This window comes from Elephas maximus, chromosome 9 (genome assembly GCF_024166365.1).
Source record: "Elephas maximus indicus isolate mEleMax1 chromosome 9, mEleMax1 primary haplotype, whole genome shotgun sequence".
Lineage (NCBI taxonomy): Eukaryota > Metazoa > Chordata > Mammalia > Proboscidea > Elephantidae > Elephas > Elephas maximus.
The window spans coordinates 33,942,156-33,961,084 of record NC_064827.1 but is presented as its reverse complement, the minus strand read 5'-3'; positions in this window follow the sequence as shown (position 1 = coordinate 33,961,084).

Below are 18,929 nucleotides of genomic sequence, written 5' to 3'. Positions count from 1 at the left end.
ACCCAAGCCATAATATTTTCAATTGCCTCATATACACTTGAAAGCTGGACAACGAATAAGGAAGGTTGAAGAAGAATTGATACCTTACAATTATGGTGTGGATGAAGGTTGTGGAATATTCCATGAACTACCAGAAGATCAGTCCCTGGAGAAGGACATCATGCTTGGCAGAGTACAGGGTCAGCGGAAAAGAGGAAGACCCTCAATGAGGTGGACTGACACAGTGGCTGCAACAATGGGCTCAAGCATAACAACAATTTCAAGGATGGCACAGGACCGGGCAGTGGTTCGTTCTGTTGTGCATAGGGTCGCTATGAGTTGGAACCGACTTGACAGCACCTAAGAACAACAACCGGAAGAACAAACAAATTTGTCTTCAAAGAAGTACAGCCAGAATGCTCCTTAGAAGCAAGGATGGCAAGACTTCGTCTCACATACTTGTTATCAGGAGGGACCAGTCCTGGAGAAGGACATCATGCTTGGTAAAGTAGGGGGTCAGTGAAAGAGAGGAAGACCCTCAATGAGATGGACCCAGTCACTACAACAGTGGGCTCAAACAGGGCAATGACTGTGAGGATGGTGCAGGATTGGTCAGTGTTTTGTTCTATTGTATGTAGGGTTGCTATGAGTCGGAACTGACTGAACAGTACCTAAAAACAGCAACATAGTAATAACATATAGGGTTAACTGGCATATCAAATGAAATAGAAGACTACTGATGAGTGGACAATATGGTAGCAGTTGACAAGGAATCTTGTTTGAATGGCTGATCCATTGAGATCAATGAGCAAGTGATGAGGAAAAATAGCATAGGGTGACTAGCAACAGTATCTCAGGGGACAGCAGAGAACTTATACACTAAAGTAGGTGTAAAGAAAAAAGTACTAGAAACAACTAGAGAGTGGGAAATCCTGCAAGGTAGAAACATATAACACATTATTCTTTCAATTTTTCACTCTCTGACACTCTCGGTAAACTGTGAGCTCTCTGGTCACAGATGGATGGTGAAAAGAAAGACCAGCAACAGAATATGGTTTGGTGTTATTCATTTTTGCTATATGAAGAAGAACACAGCATCAGGATTGGAGGAAGACTCATTAACAACCTGTGATATGCAGATGACACAACCTTGCTTGCTGAAAGCGAAGAGGACTTGAAGCACTGACTGATGACACAACATGAATCATGAACAAGAGAGTTTCTCTTAGAAACTTCACCCCTGCTAGAACACTTCCTCTAAAATCCTTTCACAGAAAGAGGTCTTACTCAAAATATAATACTCGTAACATTAAGAAGTAATTTTCTAAGGTATCTTTCCCCTTTCTCCCCAAAACACTTTTCAACTGGGCTTCTCCTTAGTTTTTAAACCTTAAGTCTTATACCAAAAATATCCCTCGAAATCTTTTTTAAACCAAACCATAGTTTAGCTTAACTAGCAAAGAATGTCTGCTTTGAGCATTGTGCTCTTTTAAAGGACTGTCTACATGGATCAAATTGACAAGAGCAACTGGAAAGGTTACAGAAGGAACTTACAGGGCAGTGAGTTCATGTTAATGGTGGAGAAATAACTTGAAAAAGGAGGGTGAGGATAGTTATACAACTTGAAGAAAATAATCAATGTTGCTAAATTGTACATATAGAAATTGTTGAATTGGTGTATGTTTTGCTGTATAGATTTGCAACAAAAAAATTAAATAAATTATTTAAAAAAATAAACAACAAAAAAAAACTGGGCATCTCTTTGGTACCTACATGCTCTTCAAGGGCAGGGGCTATAACTTCTGTATTCCTATGCCTATTACCAAGCAAATGGTAGATACTCTATAAATGTATGATTATATTAGTGGCATTGATCCATGAATTGGTCACTATGAGTTTGAATTGACCCAATGGTGACTAATTTAGATTGACATTGCTCTGTTATTGTGCATTAAATTCAACCAGAATAAGTTTATGGAAAAAAAATTTAAGCTTCTTTATCATTTACTTGTGAACAGTTTACAATAGTGTGAAACCAAATTTACTCTTTAGTAAACCCATTGCCATCGAATCAATTCCAATTCACAGCAACCCTATAGGACAGAGCAGAACTGCCCCCATAGAGTTTCCGAGGAGCACCTAGTAGATTTGAACTGCCGACCTTTTTGTTAGCAGACACTATGCCACCAGGGTTTCCTACTCTTTAGTAGATGATGACAAATATGATAGACTAAAAAGAATAGTTTTCCAAGTCTATAGCATGATTTAGATCTATTTCCTTCTTTACTCCTTTACCAGTAGAACAGTGGTATCCAAAGAGAGGGGCTTGCAGCCTAGACATTGGCAAGGTGATCCACTGAATCCAGAAAGAAAATACTAGAATTTCTATTTGTATTTATTTTTCACCTCATCCTTTTAAAAAATTTAATATTTTCTACATGCTCTATAATACGTGATGTATTAACCTGTTAATATGTACATACAATTTATACATAAATAAGCATATTTGCTGTGTGAAGAAACATTCTTAGTGACTAGGGGAAAAAAATCTGAGAAGTTTGGAGACCACCGCAGTAAACAGCTGGAACACTGAATGTTTACCACTAAATAAGAATGAAAGGATAATTTAAATAATTTAACATATGTTGTTGAGAAAAAATATGCATACATAAAATAAATTTTTACTTCAAATTGTTGTTAGGTGCCATTGAGTCAGTTCCTACTCATTTTGATCCTATGTACAACAGAACAAAACACTGCCCTGTCCTCACAATCATCGCTACGTTTGAGCCCATTGTTGCAGCCACTGTGTTAATCCATCTCATCAAGGGTCTTCCCCGTTTTCCCTAATCCTGTACCTTACCAAACATGATGTCCTTCTCCAGGGTCAGGCCCCTTCTGATAGCATGCCCAAAGTATATGAGATGAAGTCTTGACAACATTGTTCCAAGGAGCACTCTGTACTTCTTCAAAGACAGGCTTGGTTCTTCTCGCAGTCCATGGTACATTCAATGTTCTTCGCCAACACTATAATTCAAAGGCATCAATTCCTCTAAATATTAAACTATAATGGTGTGTTATATAATCTGGTTTGAAGTGCTACTTAGACACAAAGTACTCAATTAATAAATGATGTAGGCCAAACATACGCTTGCTGAGTGAATGAATAAATTTTCTGCAAAGATTGAAAAACATTGTGATAAACTGAGCTATCAGTACCTTGGTATTTTCCAAAGTGTTTTCTATGGAGTACTTGTTCTTGAGGAGCTCCATGGAAAAAGGGTTCCAAGCTCACTTACGTAACTGTATAAATGCTGCATACTATATTTCAGTCCTTCAGATTCACAGCAACATTAAGCATGGTAAAGGCTCTGGGAAATTCTGCTAGGTAGAAACCTCTTTACCTTTGTTTATTCCATCATTTTCGATTTCCACAATTTGACCACAACATTTCTCCTCCATCCATAATAGCCATTAACTACCCACAGGGAATAGCGTTCTTCTGAATGCACTGGCGAAATGATATTTTAATGGGATTTGACCTCAAAACTGGAAGCTCAATTGAATATAGGGTCATTCTTACTGGTTATAGATCAAGCAAAGGGACAGCTAAACCCACTGTACATGCAAGTCTGTGCTATGCAATGTTATTAGTAATGACTGGATTGTGAATACAGCAAGGATGCTCATTAAGCTTCCTACCAACACTTAAGTCTGAATTTCACAAGCATGTTATTTGCATGAACATATTTTTATCTTATATATTTAGATAACTTAAATATACAGAATCCACCTGATTTGAAAGGAGGTATTAATGGTTTTTATAAAAAAGGGGAAAGGAAAAGAGGAAGGAACTTATTTAATAAAGAATTCATAATATATCAGGCTTTGTGCTAGAAACTTTGACCTTTTAAATATTTAAATCTCCCAACATCATGTTGTTGTTGTTGTTAGGTGGTGTCGAGACAGTTTCAACCCACATCGACCCTATGTACAACAGAATGAAACACTGACCGGTCCTGTGCCATCCTCACAGTTGTTGTTATGCTTGAGCTCATTGTTGCAGCCACTATGTCAGTCCATCTCATTGAGGGTCTTTCTCTCTTTCACTGACTCCATACCTTACCAAGCATGATGCCCTTCTCCAGGGAGTGGTCCCTCCTGGTAACATATCCAAAGCACGTGAGACAAAGTCTTGCCATTCTTGCTTTTAAGGAGCATTCTGTCTGTGCTTATTCCAAGACAGATTTGTTCACTCTTCTTGCAGTCCATGTTATACTCAATATTTTTCACCAACACCACAATTCAAAGGTGTCAATTCTTCAGTCTTCCTTATTCATCGTCCATCTTTCGCATGTATATGAGGTGATTGAAAATACCATAGTTTGGGTTAGGCACACCTTAGTCCTTAAAGTGATATCTTTGCTTTTTAACACTTTAAAGAGATCTTTTGCATCATATTTTCCCAATGCAATACAACATTTGATTTCTTGACTACTGCTTCCATGGGTATTGATTGTGATGAGCTGCCCAACATTCATTAAAAAAAAAAACCAAACCTGTTGCCGTCAAGTCGATTCTGACTCATAGCAACCCTATAGGACAGAGTAGAACTGCCCCATGGGGTTTCCAAGGAGCGCCTGGTGGATTTGAACTGCCGACCTTTTGGTTAGCAGCTGTATCTCTTAACCACTACAGTACCAGTGTTCCCCCAACATTCATAGTGAGCAAATATTTTGTCCCCTTTTACCAATAAGCAAGCTGAGAGTCAAAGAAGCATACACTTGCAATTGACAGAACCCAAGGTGACTATGCAGGTTACCATCTGTCATGGATTGAATTATGTTCCCTAAAACATGTGCATATCAGCTTGGTTAGGCCGTGATTCCCAGAATTCTGTGGTTGTCCTCCCTTTTGTGATTGTAATTTTACATTAAAGAGGATTAGGGTAGGATTGTACCACCCTTACCAGGTCACATCCCTGATCCAATGTAAAGGGTGTTTCCCTGAGGTGTGACCTGCACCACCTTTTAACTCTTGGGGGAAGCTAGCAGGGAGTTGTGAACCTCCTACCACCAAGAAAGCAGCACCAGGAGCAGAGCAAGTCCTTTGGACCTGAGTTTCCTGCACTGAGATGCTCCTAGATCAAGGGAAGACTGATGACAAGAATCTTCCTCCAGAGCCCACAGAGAGAGAAAGCCTTCTCCTGGAGCTGACACCCTGAATTTGGAGTTGTAGCCTACTAGACTGTGAGAAAATTAATTTCTCTTTGTTAAAGCCATCTACTTGTGGTATTTCTGTTATAGCAGCACGAGATGATTAAAATACCATCCAAATTAAGACCCTTTTGAGAATTCACAATAATTAATCTAGGATAACTTTTTCAGCCTAATAATTTGCTTTTCCCTAACACATCCTACAGAGACATGGTTTGAACCCAGATCTTCCCAACCTATCCTCTTGCCAATACATCTTGCTACTTAAGATAAGAATAGAATTTAAAGACTTCAGGTAAATTAGAGAAATCACCTATAAAAACCAAGAAAGAACAGGATTACATAAAAAATAATTTTTTAAATAGCATAAATAGAAAAGGGAACAGTGTGGTCACAATCTTTTTTTTAAATGGTACCTTCCACCAATGCAGATTTGTCTTTTAAAAATCTTAACATGATACTAGGCATATCCTAATAGCAGTATGACTTGAAATGGCTTAGAAATAATCTTTATACCAGTTTTAGCATTACTCAGAATGTTTTTAAATTACTACGTCGCCTTTTTATTTTACCACATATCAGGAAGATTTCAAGAAACTGGATAAGATCCAGAAAATAGCAGCTGAAATGGTTTAAAGGGTTGTGTCATAGAAGCTATGAGAAAAAAGTAAATGAGATAGGATTAATTAGCCTAAAGTAAAAAGTCCAAGAGATAACTTTAAAATTGCCTTCAAGTGAATTAAGAGCTGCTGAAAAGAGGTCTTCATCTCCAAGAGGCTAAACTAGAGGGATAAGGTTTCATTACAAGCTATGGGGTTTAGCATATGAAATTATGTCATGCTGGTAAAGACTGCTAAATGCCACAACAAGCTACCAGGAGGGCATCCCCCAGACTATTTATGCGAAGGAAACAGTCACCTACAATGCCTTCGTTGACTATTGCTTTTCTTGAAGGCAGAAGAGACTAGAAACAATGATCGCCTTAATTCATGCACGTCACATGATTCGTTGCTGTGATCTCCCTGATGCTGATGTTTATAACATGTGATATAAATCATTGGTCATTCACCGTTCCCCACTGACTACAGTGTAAAGGTCAGACTCCTTGTGATGTCATAAAAATGTTTGATGGTGTCTCTACCTACTTTTTCAGGGTAATAACTTGCTATTCCCTCCACACTTTCTGAGCTTTTGGCATCCTAGACAAAAAAACCACAAGGAGCACTCCAAAACCACAATGTCCTTGCTTTTACACATGCCATTTCCTCTGAACAGGATATACTTCCTTCCTCCCAACCACTCTATTCTCCCACCCTCCCAAGCCCTCAATCCATCCAGCAAACCAGTCTCACTCTTGAGTATTCAACTCAAACACCTTTACTCTGCTGTTTTCACAGGCACTTCTCTCTGCTGCCACTCCAGTGCCCACAAATTCAGCTTCCTCATTCTGTGCTTTCAAAATACATTTTCCCCACCTTTATTATAACACATTATTTTTACTTTTTTTTTTTAATTTCTTGGCACCCTGAGTAGACTGTGAGCTCTCTGGTCACAGGTGGATGAGGAGAAAAGAAGCTGGGAACAGAATATGGTTTGGTCTTATTCATTTTTGCTTCTCTGCCTTCATAGCTCATCAAACCAAAAACCAAACCCATTGCCCTCAAATCAATTGCTACTCATCGTGACCCTAGAGGACAGGGTAGAACTGCCCTATAGAGTTTCCAAGGAGTGCCTGGTGGATTTGAACTGCCAGCCTTTTGTCTAGCAGCCATAGCACTTAACCACTACTCCACCAGGGCTTCCACCATACCACATAGTAGGTTCAAAATATTTTGTTAAATGAATGATGCAATTAATTACCTATTAAGTGCAAAGCAATATTCAACTTTCAAAGAGTTTCTGTGAAACCATATCTGGGTTTTAAATTTAACTAATTTAGACTTGTTTTCCAAGTTTCTTCTGGAAGCATTTTCACTTTCAAACCATAGAATCAATAATAAGTGTTTAAACACTCTGGAGCAAACGTGTGTCTGATCTAGTCTATCAAAACTACCACCACCCAGGACTCCAGAAGTAAAAACAGTGAAGAGTATATCTGTATAAGAGGGTGGTTACAGAGTGTCAATTTTCTCATCAAATCAGTTCCAGGAAAAGCTTCTGGAAGGCAGAGCAGCACCCTGATCCCCTCTCAGCTTTATTTGTGTATGAATAAGGACAGCAGGGCTTTCCATGAGGAAAAATATTATATACGAATATTTTATTATTAATAGAGACAAAACAATATCAGACATCTTAAATACAACTGGTCTCTTGTTGCCATTTGTAAGATGTTGCTCTTTGATGTAAAGTTAATTTATTTCTCTACATTTGCAACATTTGTTAAAGCATTTACGTTCTGAAGAAAATGAATAAATATGTCAAGTATAAGGATGCATATTTTATACGTAGTGTTTACCTTCCTAAGACAACCCCCTTCAAAATGTTTCCTTTTAGTTTAAACATTTTTACTTTTAATTGGATTCATTTCGGATTGAATTAATCTTAATTGGACACTTCAAAAGGCAAGGAGAAATTGCATATTTATGCATTTTCATGCATTTGACTTCTTTTGACTCAATGTAAATTGTTTAAAAAAAACTGGAAAGAGCTTGAAAACAATAACTTAAGGTAAACACATTTTGTTCTGTGTAGTTAACTGACTTCAGGTTCTAATAAATCAGGAAGCTAGAACTCAGTCCTTTATTATTAGTCTCTCAAGTATCTCAATTTTCCTTACTGCAATCTGTCTGTTAGCATTTAGAACAGCCCAAAACCCTCGCATCTTTAAAATCAGACTAACACCAAAACATGTCATATTCTGGCTATATCCCTAGCTCTCTTTGCACTTTTACAGAAAATTTCTCACTCTCTTTGCTTCCTTCCATCAACCCTCTGCAATCTGGCTTCGGCTCTTTCTGCTCCACTGGAACTCTTCCTGTCAAGGTCACCAACAGCTTCCTCATTACTAAATTTGAAGGTTATTTCATTATTTTTTTGAATTCTGCGTTCACTGAATTCTCCTTCTGGAAGTCAGATCTTCCTTTAATTGCTATGATACCATTCTTGCCTGCTTTTCCTCTTGTCTCCCTGGCTTCTCCTCAGACACATATATGGGCTTTTCTTTCTATGCCCATCACTTAAAGATGGCGTTCCTCGGGACTCTAGACTCTTCTCACTTTCACACCATCTGTGGTTGCTTATTAGAATATGTCACCCAGTGAATCACTGAATTAATATCCTAGTTCCCTCCCACACAGAATATGGTCTTGCCCTGTGACTTGCTTGGACCAACAGAATGAAGCAGAAATGATACAGTGAAAATTCCAGGGCTGGGCCTTACGAGACCTTATAGCTTCTGCTTTCACTTTTTAGCTGCCCTGAGATGTAAGGAAGTTTGGGCTATCCTCCTTGAAGATGAAAGGCCATGTAGAGAGACAGAGGCCCTGGAAGATGAAAGATCATCAGAAGATAGAAAGGCCTAGCCAGTTCCCACTCATTCCAACCATCCTAGCTCAGGTGTCAGGCATGTGAGTAAGGCCTGCAATCCCAGTTGTACCATCAACTGAGTGCCAAGCAACAATGAGCCCAGCCAATGCCATATGGAGCAGAGTCCAGCTGCCCAACTGAGCACAATCCATTGCAGAACCATGAGCAAATAGCAGGGTCTCAGTAGGGAAGGCTCAGAGGGCTGGGGACGGAAATCACAGAAAAGCTGATTCACTTACACGTCTGGCACTTGGAAAGGGAGACTGGAAATCTAGGACTACAGACCAAAGTGCCCATCTACACATAGCTTTCCATATGGCCTGATATGTGTGCTGTGGCATGGTGATCTTAGGATACTCAGGTTTCTTACATGGCAGCTCCTGGCTCCAAGCATGAGTGATCCAGAGACCAAGGTAGAAGCTGCATTGCTTTGCCTTACCTACCCTCAGAAGTCACGCAGCATCCTTCTGCTGCTTTCTAATCACAAGCCCAGCAGATTTAAGGGTCAGCGGAGAGACCTCACCTCTTGGTAAGAGGAGTGTCAAGGTCACGTTGTAAAAGATCATATACCCGTTGTTGATCTGTTGACCTTGAGTCGATTCCGACTAACAGCTACCCTAGAGGACAGAGTAGAACTGCCCCATGGGGTTGTCAAGGCTGTAAATTTTTACAGAAGCAGACTGCCACATCTTTCTCCCGTAGAGCACCTGCTGGATTCCAACCACTGAACTTTCAATTAGCAGTCCAGCAAGTGTCACCAGGGCTCCTTAGAAGATCATGTGAGATGGAGTTATTGTTATGGCCATCTTTAAAAAATGCAATGTGCCACACTAACTCACTCATCATGGCTAGCACCATTGTAAATTGATAGAGCCATACTGAATTTTGACTTAGTAATCTTACTCCAGAAATTTATAGTAAGGAAATAATTCAAGAAAAGCAGAATGTTGTCATCATTAAATGCTGATAATCTATCCTAGCAAAAAAAAAAGAAAGAAAAAATTACAGAAACTACCAAAAAGACTAAAACAAATAAAGGGATGGAATGGTTTTAGAAGTCCTGGCATTTTAACACAGTGGGAAATGGTCACAGACTATGCAAAAATATAGAAATTATTTGATATGACAACAAATGAAACAAAACTACAGTGCAAAAGAAAACAAACATTGGCAGAAACCATTTTTAAATATAATTGTGCGGTAGTACTTTGCACTTGGTTGTGTTTGGATGGTGGCCTCTCCAGCTGTCTTAGATCAGGATGTTCACATGTTTCTACTCTCCCGTACAAGGCTGAGACCAAAGATGAGGCTTCGTAGTGTTCTGGAAAAGCAGTGTTTTTTTTCTTTGTTGGAGTAATGGGTCTGCACAAGGAGAGACCACTAGGGTGGCAGAAAATAAATGAAGAGACCTCCCCTTCAACCCCCTAACATACCGTCAGCAAGATCCGCAGGCCTATCCTTGGCAAGAACTCTTGAATTAATGCATTAACATGAGTGATATTGAAGTACAATTAGAAATGAACCTGGGGGATTTGCATCCACAAGTCTATCTGGATGAAAGCTTCGTACTGTGCATGTGCCTGCAAAAGAAGGTTTCCTCTACTATTGGCACATTTCCAAGTTTGAGGAGCAACTCATAGCTTGTCAGGAAGAACTCCAACACAGTCTGACCAGATTCAAGATTCCACTCAAATCACCTTTACCTGGAAGTAAGTCTAAGTCAGATCTATTTTTTCCTTGAATTATTACCTCACCTTTGAGAGCTGCCTAATTAGCCCTATATTAAGAAACCAACCCAATTATCATTGAGTCAATTCCAACTTATGGTGACCCCTTGTGTGGCAGAGTAGAACTGTGCTCCATATGGCTGGCATGGTTGTGACCTTTTAGAAGTGGAAAATTTATTTTCCTTTCTCTAGAAACTGGGTGTGTTTTTGTGACTGACTAGACAAATAGAATACAGAATTTATCTGGAGTAGAACTAAGATTCCTTCTCTCTCTCAAATTCTATGGCTTGAGCTATGAGATCATAGAATAAACAAACCCTTCTTCCTCAATTGAGTTCTGAAATGAATATAAAATAGGGCCAAAAAAATAAGAGAGCTGGGATAACATACCATACCACCTTTTCTACTAATAACCTCAATATTGAAGAATATGGTTTATATATTTGGGAAATTAAGAGTCCTGTTATTGAACCCAGAATTAGACAGTGTTACCAACCCAGTAATATGTAGCACTAGACCACTGTAGGCTTCCCTGTGTGAGGACATGCCCCATAAAAGTTAGGGCATGGAGTAGCAGAGCAGAACTTAAGTTCCTGCGTGTAGCTATGCTCCCAAAGAAAAAGAGGGCAGTGGGCTGAATGACGCATAACTAAATTTCCAGTCCAAAACTCACTAATTAGGCCCTCTTTCTTACTCCAAAGGAAAGTGTAAGGGATGAGACAAGAGCCCAGGAATAAGAGGAAGAAATTCCACCTCATGAAAACCAGAAGACAGAAGAAGGAGGGCTTCACTCTTCCAACACCAAGGATTATAATTGAACCAAGGGGTGGCAGTGGCAGCAAGGACTTAGGTAATTCACCCCAAGTTTACTTAATCATGTTAGGATTGGTGTGGGTAAGGGTTGAGAGAGGTTGAGAGAAGAGACCTATGAGAATAAATATATGTCACCAACTACCTACTAAATCAACACTCTATTTTATTGAACATCTACCAGGACTACTACACATCATGTATTATTTTACTCTCTAAAATATATGGTCTTTCATTACTTAATTACAGAAATTATTATTTTTATGTACCAGGCCCTGGGATACAAAACAAAATATAACGGTGCCTGCTCTCAAGTAGCTTATGTTCTAGAATATGGGAGATGTGGAAACAATTGTCAAGGGACAACTGAATAAATCAGGAAAACAAGCACAGGGTACCATGGAAGCCCAAAGAAGGACCTTTACGTCACACTGGTGAAGGCTTCTGGGGAGGAGATGATATGAATCGTGGGGTTTGAAGGTTGACTCGAAGGCACAAATGTGGAGAGAGTGGTATATAGAAGGACAGGAGAAGCGTGTGAGAGCACCGTGCACCTGAGAACGACACTCAGTTCACAGGGACATGGTAGATCCGTGTTTTTAAAAAATCTCACTGAAGAATGGATTTTTGTTGCTGTCATTAGTTGCCATCCAGTCGCCTCTGGCTCATGACAACTTAAGTATAACTGAATCATTGCTCAGTAGTGCACCATCCTCACATTCATTGGTATGTTTGAGTCCATTGTCATGGCTATTGTGCCACTCCATCTCATTCAGGGCTTCCCTGGGTTGTGCTGACCCTCCCCTTCACCAAACATGATGTCCTTTTCTAACAACTGGACTTTCCCGATGATGTGTCCAGAATAAACAAGATAAAGCCTCGCCATTCTCACTTTTAAGGAACGTTCTGTTTGTATTTCTTTTAAGACTAATTTGTTCATTCTTCTGACAGTCTACAGTATATTCAATATATATTGAATTCAGTATATTCAAATCTTAGCCAATATCACAGTTAGAATACATCAATTCTTCTTTCTTCCTTTTTTGTTGTCCAGAGAGGCTAAAACTGGAAACTAGACCTTCCGGTAATCTGGCAAATAATTTAGGCAAGAAGTGAAAGGAACTTAAATTGAGGCAAATTAAAATGCAGATGGAGAAGAAGGCATAGATCTGGGTGATATTTAAGGTTAAAGTCAAAGGAACCTGTGTGTCTTTGGAGGAAAAGCTGTAGAGATTTAGGAGTCAGGGCTTCTAAACTGTTAAAACCTGTCGCCAGATCAGACAACTGTCCATCTCATCTCCTATGGCAGGGTCATTCCTCCAAAGCTGCCTCATCCTGCTTGGAACATGTATTTCCTGTGATCCAAACCCTTCTCGGTGGTGAGCCATTCCAGACACAGAGATCAGTATACACTGAACTGCAGCCATGCTTGTGTTGAGCTACAGAGTCACAGCCCCAGGTTGCCATGAAAATCAGGAGTTAACTGTATTTACAAGGTTGATATATACTGTACACACCCTCCTCACTCTTCCTGTCCTATTATAATCACTGTTCTTGATAATGAACATGACAACTGACCCTTTGACAATCACATTAAACTGCATGACTTTTTCCACCTCACATACTACATGGTAATGACATGCATGATAGGGTGTGGGAGGCTTTTTCCTTTAATACACTTGCTGGGGTTAAAATATTCAGTATGTCAAAATAGATGGCATCAGGCACTATATACTACATACAGCTGAGCTGAACCTATGCCATATCAGCAGTGCAAAGAACGACTGACAGAAAATCTATGACTCCGGCGGCAGCACAGAAAACATGAATGCAAACATCCTCCACCCAAAGGACTTGGCATTTACCAGGTTTTCTACTGGAAATGCAAGGTTCCCGTGCCAAAGGTCAGGGGCAGAGGGATTAACTTTTCCCACATATTTAAGCAAACTGTCTATCACACCAAAAGTGCAGGCATACACATACACACACACGCCACTTACTGTAGTTGATTATGAAAAAGGTCAGCTGAGTGATTTGCTGCCAAACACACACACACATACACAATACCTGCTAACATTAGCAAAATAGAAAGAATGGGCAGCTCTTAGATTTCAGACAACAAAGAAAATCTCACCATTCCTGTCAATAGAATCTATTGGTTTCAAAGATTGAAATGCAATGATATTCACTTTGCAATTCAACAGGTCATTTATCCCCACAGACTTTGCAAAGCAAGAAAATAAAACAAACCAATGTGTGTGACAAATGTCAATATACATATTTTGGGTGGAGCTTTGATTTTAATAAATGAGTTATTTGCTAAATATCGCTTGAGGATGACTTGACTGCTACAAATATAACATTACAATATAGTTATAAAAACCATTTAGGTAATCTCTATATATCAGTTAGCAAAGAATATGGCTCTTAGCAAAAAATGAAATTTTTTTCCTGATTTTTCTATTTGCTTGGGATCTAGAACATTGCATATATGATATACAGGGAACACAATTATAAATTTCATATTGCATGTATTTTATATATTACGTATTACCAGAATCCAGTTGCCAATGAGTTGATTCAAGTTCATGGCGGTCCTTTGTGTGTCAGAGTAGAATTGTGCTCCATAGGGTTTTCAATGACTGTGATCAGTCAGAAGTAGATTGCCAGGCCTTTCTTCCAAGGCACCTCTGGCTGCCTTTGGGTTAGCAGCTGAATGCATGAACCATTTCTACCACCCAGGGTATATTACACATACATCTACATATTACACATCTCATGTTGTATATTATAAAGCACTTGAAACATAAAGCTGTTCTTAGGTGCCGTTGAGTTGGTTCCAACTCATAGCAACCCTACGCACAACAGAACAAAACACTGCCCAGTCCCGCGCCATCCTCACAATCATTGCTGTGTTTGAGCTCATTGTTGCAACCACTGTGTAAATCCATCTCACTGAGGGTCTTCCTCTTTTTCACTGACCCCCTACTTTACAAAGCATGATGTCCTTCTATAGGGACTGGTCCCTCCTGATAACTTGTCCAAAGTATGCAAGATGAAGTTTTGTCAACCTTGCTTCTAAGGAGCGTTCTGGCAATAATTCCTGCAAGACAGATTTGTTCATTCTTCCTGGTAGTACATGGTATATTCAATATTCTCTACCAACACCATAATTCAAAGGCATGGATTCTTCTTCCACCTTCCTTATTCATCATCTAGCTTTCGCATGCATATGAGGCAATTGAAACTACCATGGCTTGGGTCAGGCACACCTTAGTCCTCAAAGGGGCATATTTGCTTTTTAACACTTTAAAGAGGCCTTTTGCAGCAGACTTGCCCAATGCAATGCATTGTTTGATTTCTTGACTGCTGTTACCATGGGCATTGATTGTAGACCCAAGTAAAACAAAATCCTTGACAACTTCAGTATTTTCTCTGTTTATCAGGATGTTGCTCATTGACCCAGTTGTGAGGATTTTTACTCTCTTTATGTTGAGGTGTAATCCATACTGAAGGCTGTAGTCTTCATTCTTCATCAATAAGTGCTTCAAGTCCTATTCACTGTCAGCAAGCAAGTTTGTGCATCTGCATATCACAGGTTGTTAGTGAGTCTTCCTCCAATCCTGATGCTGCATTCTTCTTCATATAGCTGAGCTTCTCAGATTATTTGCTCAGCATACAGATTGAATAAATATAGTGAAAAGATACAACCCTGACACACACCTTTTCTGATTTTAAACCATGCAGTATATACATACATTTGTAAGTATATATTCTGTCGTGGATTGAATTATGTCCCCCAAAAAATATGTATATCAATTTGGCGGGGCCATGATTCCTCGTATGGTGTGATTTTCCTATGTTATAAATCCTGCCTCTATGATGTTAATGAGGGAGGATAGGCAGCAGTTGTTAGTTAGGCAGGACTCAGTCTACAAGATTGGATTGTTTCTTGAGGCAATCTCTTGAGATATAAAAGAAGCAAGCAGGGGGACAGGGGGCCCTCAGACCACCAAGAAAACAGTGCCAGGAGCAGAGCGCATCCTTTGGACCTAGGGTCCCTACGTGGAGACGCTCCTGGTCCAGGGAACATTGAGGAGAAGGCCGACAGAGAGAGAGAAAGCCTTCCCCTGGAGCTGACACCCTGAATTTGGACTTTTAGCCTACTTTACTGTGAAGAAATAAACTTCTCTTTGTTAAAATCATCCACCTGTGGTTTTTCTGTTATAGCAGCACTAGATGACTAACACATATTCCTTCAAAACTAAAATCTAACATATTTATATTCTTACATTAATTACATTCATATTTCCAAAAAATTAAAATCTATCGAGAATGGTAAAAATTTCCACCCAAGTGAAATGTATGAGAAATTTCTCATCATCCCCCACCTTCTCCCCACTTTCTTTTGAGCGCATTTTGTGAGTCCCAGGGGAGTATTTAGTCACCAGTCGTGGGTGATGTCACCCACTTCTGTGTCATCTGGCACTTCCATTCCAGGATACACACTGGGAATGTACAGCATCTCCCATAGGGTCAGATAAAAAGGAAAAGCTTTCTTACTCTACTGATAGTATCGAATGATTCAAAGCAGGTCAGAATTTAAAAAAAAAAAAAAAGGCTGTTCTGTAAAAATTCAAAGCCAAAAAGAGCTCAAATTGAATCTTTGACAGAGACTGCTTTTAAAGAGACCTCCTATCAGTAAAAAGTGCTGTTCTCCAGGTGATTCCGCATATATTTTTAATGCCAATGCATGTCAGTATTGACACTCTGTTTTGACGGTAAGAGGAATTAAAATGATTCTGAATACCTGAGGTGGCTCTATTGACACATCAGATTATGCTCAATGTTTTAACAGCAAAGCAAAGTGAAGCAAAGCAGTCTCCCCACCATGCCTGGCTTATTAAAGCCTCTTCCCAGCTAGGACCATGTACCTTGCAAGGAAGAGACATTTCAAATAGAATTCAGAGGCTTTGAATATAAAAAGACTCAGAATAACAGGCTCTCTACCCTTTAAAGGTTATGTTCATTCTTTTCAGCAGGCATATACAAAACTGGCTCTTTACCGAGGAATCACGTTGCCTCCTGTGGGAATTCCCTGACTCAAGAAAACTCCAGTAGGAGGGTAAGCACAGCAGCTGCCCCAAGCCTGAAGGCTTCCCAGGTCTACCTGGAGGAAGCAGCCAGGATCTCAGGATCTGTGTTTTTAACATGGTATATTAGAGCAAGAGGACTAAGAAATCTAAAAAGCTTTAAAAATTAAAAAAAAAAAAAAAAACATTTGCCGTTGAGTCAACTCCAATTCATGGCAACTGATGTATGTCAGAGTAGAACTGTGCTCCTCAGGGTTTTCGATGGTGATTTTTCAGAAGTAGATCACCAGCCCTTTATTCCAGTGAGCCTCTGGGTGGACTTGAACCTCTATCCTTCCCATTAGCAGCTCAGCGCATTAACCATTTGTACCACCTACAGACTCCCTAAGGAGATTAGGGCTTCACGAATCATTACATTCTCACGCAATACTAAATCTTCTAAACATGCAGGAGGGATCGGCTTATAAAAGGCCGACTGTACAATGTGTTAAGAAATACTCCCATATCTGAAGTCTACATGGAGAAAGTGCAAAGGACAATGAAGATTAAGCTTTCATCAGGCCAGAAAAAAAACAAAAAACAAACCTCTTGCCATCAAGTTGATTCTGACTCACAGAGACCCCATAGGACAGAGCAGAACTGCCCCACAGGGTTTCCAAGGAGCACCTGGTGGATTCAAACAGCCAACCTGTAGACTAGCAGCCAAACTCTCAACCACTACGGCACCAGGGTTTCCCACCAGGCCAAGGGAGATGCCAATTCTAACATCTTTTGCTCCTCAAAAATAGAAAAATCACCCGAGAAGTTTCTATAGGGAGTTCCTGGGTGCTGCAAACAGTTAACATACTCAGCTGCTAACCCTAAAGGTTAGTGGTTCAAGTCCACCCAAAGGCACCTTGGAAGAAAGGCCTTATGATTTACTTATGAAAAGTCAGCCACTGAAAATGCTCTGGAGCTCAGTTCTGCTTTGACACACATGGGGTCACCCTGAGTCCGAATCAACTCGACAGCAACTGGTTAGGCTCTACAGAGAACTGGGTCTGCTCATTTTTTAAGTTATAGAGAGCTATTAGTACTGTCCTTATTGTTTCCTCGGGAACCGAAAACTTACCTGGCGCAGTGATAACTCATACGGGTAGAATCACACCTTGGGACTCCTAGACTTAACAGGAATTACCGTAGAACAGGAATTTATTACCAAGAGTAGGATTGGGATTTTGTTTATTTACAACCGAATACTTAATCTACCTTACTGTTTTTCAAGTTTTTTTTTTTTTTTTTTAATCTGACTCAGTGCAACCTGTGATAGAAAGTATCTGCTCACACCTGGAACTACGGGATTTCCAAAACATATTTCTTCTTTCAGTGTGTGTTTGTATATGAATCTAAGTGGAAGAAAGCCGATAATTCTCCTTAAAAGACATATTTTGCAGCTATCTGTGGAAAACAGGCAAGCCCTTGTTCGCCTAGTGCTGGTAATCACAAAGCATTTTTCTGAAAGCTTTGTAAATGTTTTTCGTCCTACAGATAAGAGATTTAAAGTAGACAGAAATAAATGACGGAGCTCAGAGTGACTTACACCTCTATGGCTCCGCTGCTTGCCCAGCAGGCTGGAAACACCAGGCTTTTCACGTGCCCCTGTCAGGTTTGATGTTCCTGCTGCCAGCCAAGATCTGACAGAAGGAAAGTAGTATGGAGAAAAGACAGCAGGTGGGACTCGGAGTCGGCCTGGCCCAGAGCTGTACCCAGCTCTAACCCTTCCTAGTCATGAGGCCAAGCTTCTTCTATGGTCAAATCAGGTTAATAAAACCCATACCAGAGGGATTTTAGGAGGAGTCGTTTAAAGTGCCTAGATTAGTGCTTAAGGAGCCCTGGTGGCACAATGATTAAGCACCCAGCTGCTAACTGGCAGGTCTGAGGTTAGAAACCAACCAGCAGTTCCACAGGAAAAAGACCTGGCCATCAGCTTCCATAAAGAGTAAACAAAAAAAAACAAAACCTGCTGCCATTGAGTCAATTCCAACTCATAGCAACCCTAAGGACAGAGTAGAGCTGCCCCATACGGTTTCCAAGGAGCACTGTTGGATTCAAACAGACGATCTTTTGGTTAGCGGCCATAGCTCTTAACCACTATGCCACCAGGGCTGCTCCATAAAGATTACAGCCTAGAAAAGACTACAGGGCAGTTCTACTCTGTCCTATAAGGTAGCTGTGAGTCTGAGTCAACTCACCAGCACCCAGCAACAACAGACGAGTGCTTAGAACATAGAAATTTGTTTTGTTTTGTTTCTTCCTGAGTGCACAAATTTTTAACCGCATCTTGAATGCTATTTTAATTTTAAAAACTTACTTTTACACACCAAACTAAGAAGTGTCTCATGAATATAATCTACTTCCTACTTAGGCTAGGTTCTCTAGAGAAGCAAAACCAGTAAAGTCCATAAATATGTATGGAGAGAGATTTTTATCAAGGAAACAGCTTACACAATACAATCGTAGAGGCTGGAATGTGCCAAGTTCGTGGATCAGAATAGAGGCTTCTCCTGATTCATGAAGCCACAGGGGCTGGCAAACCCAAG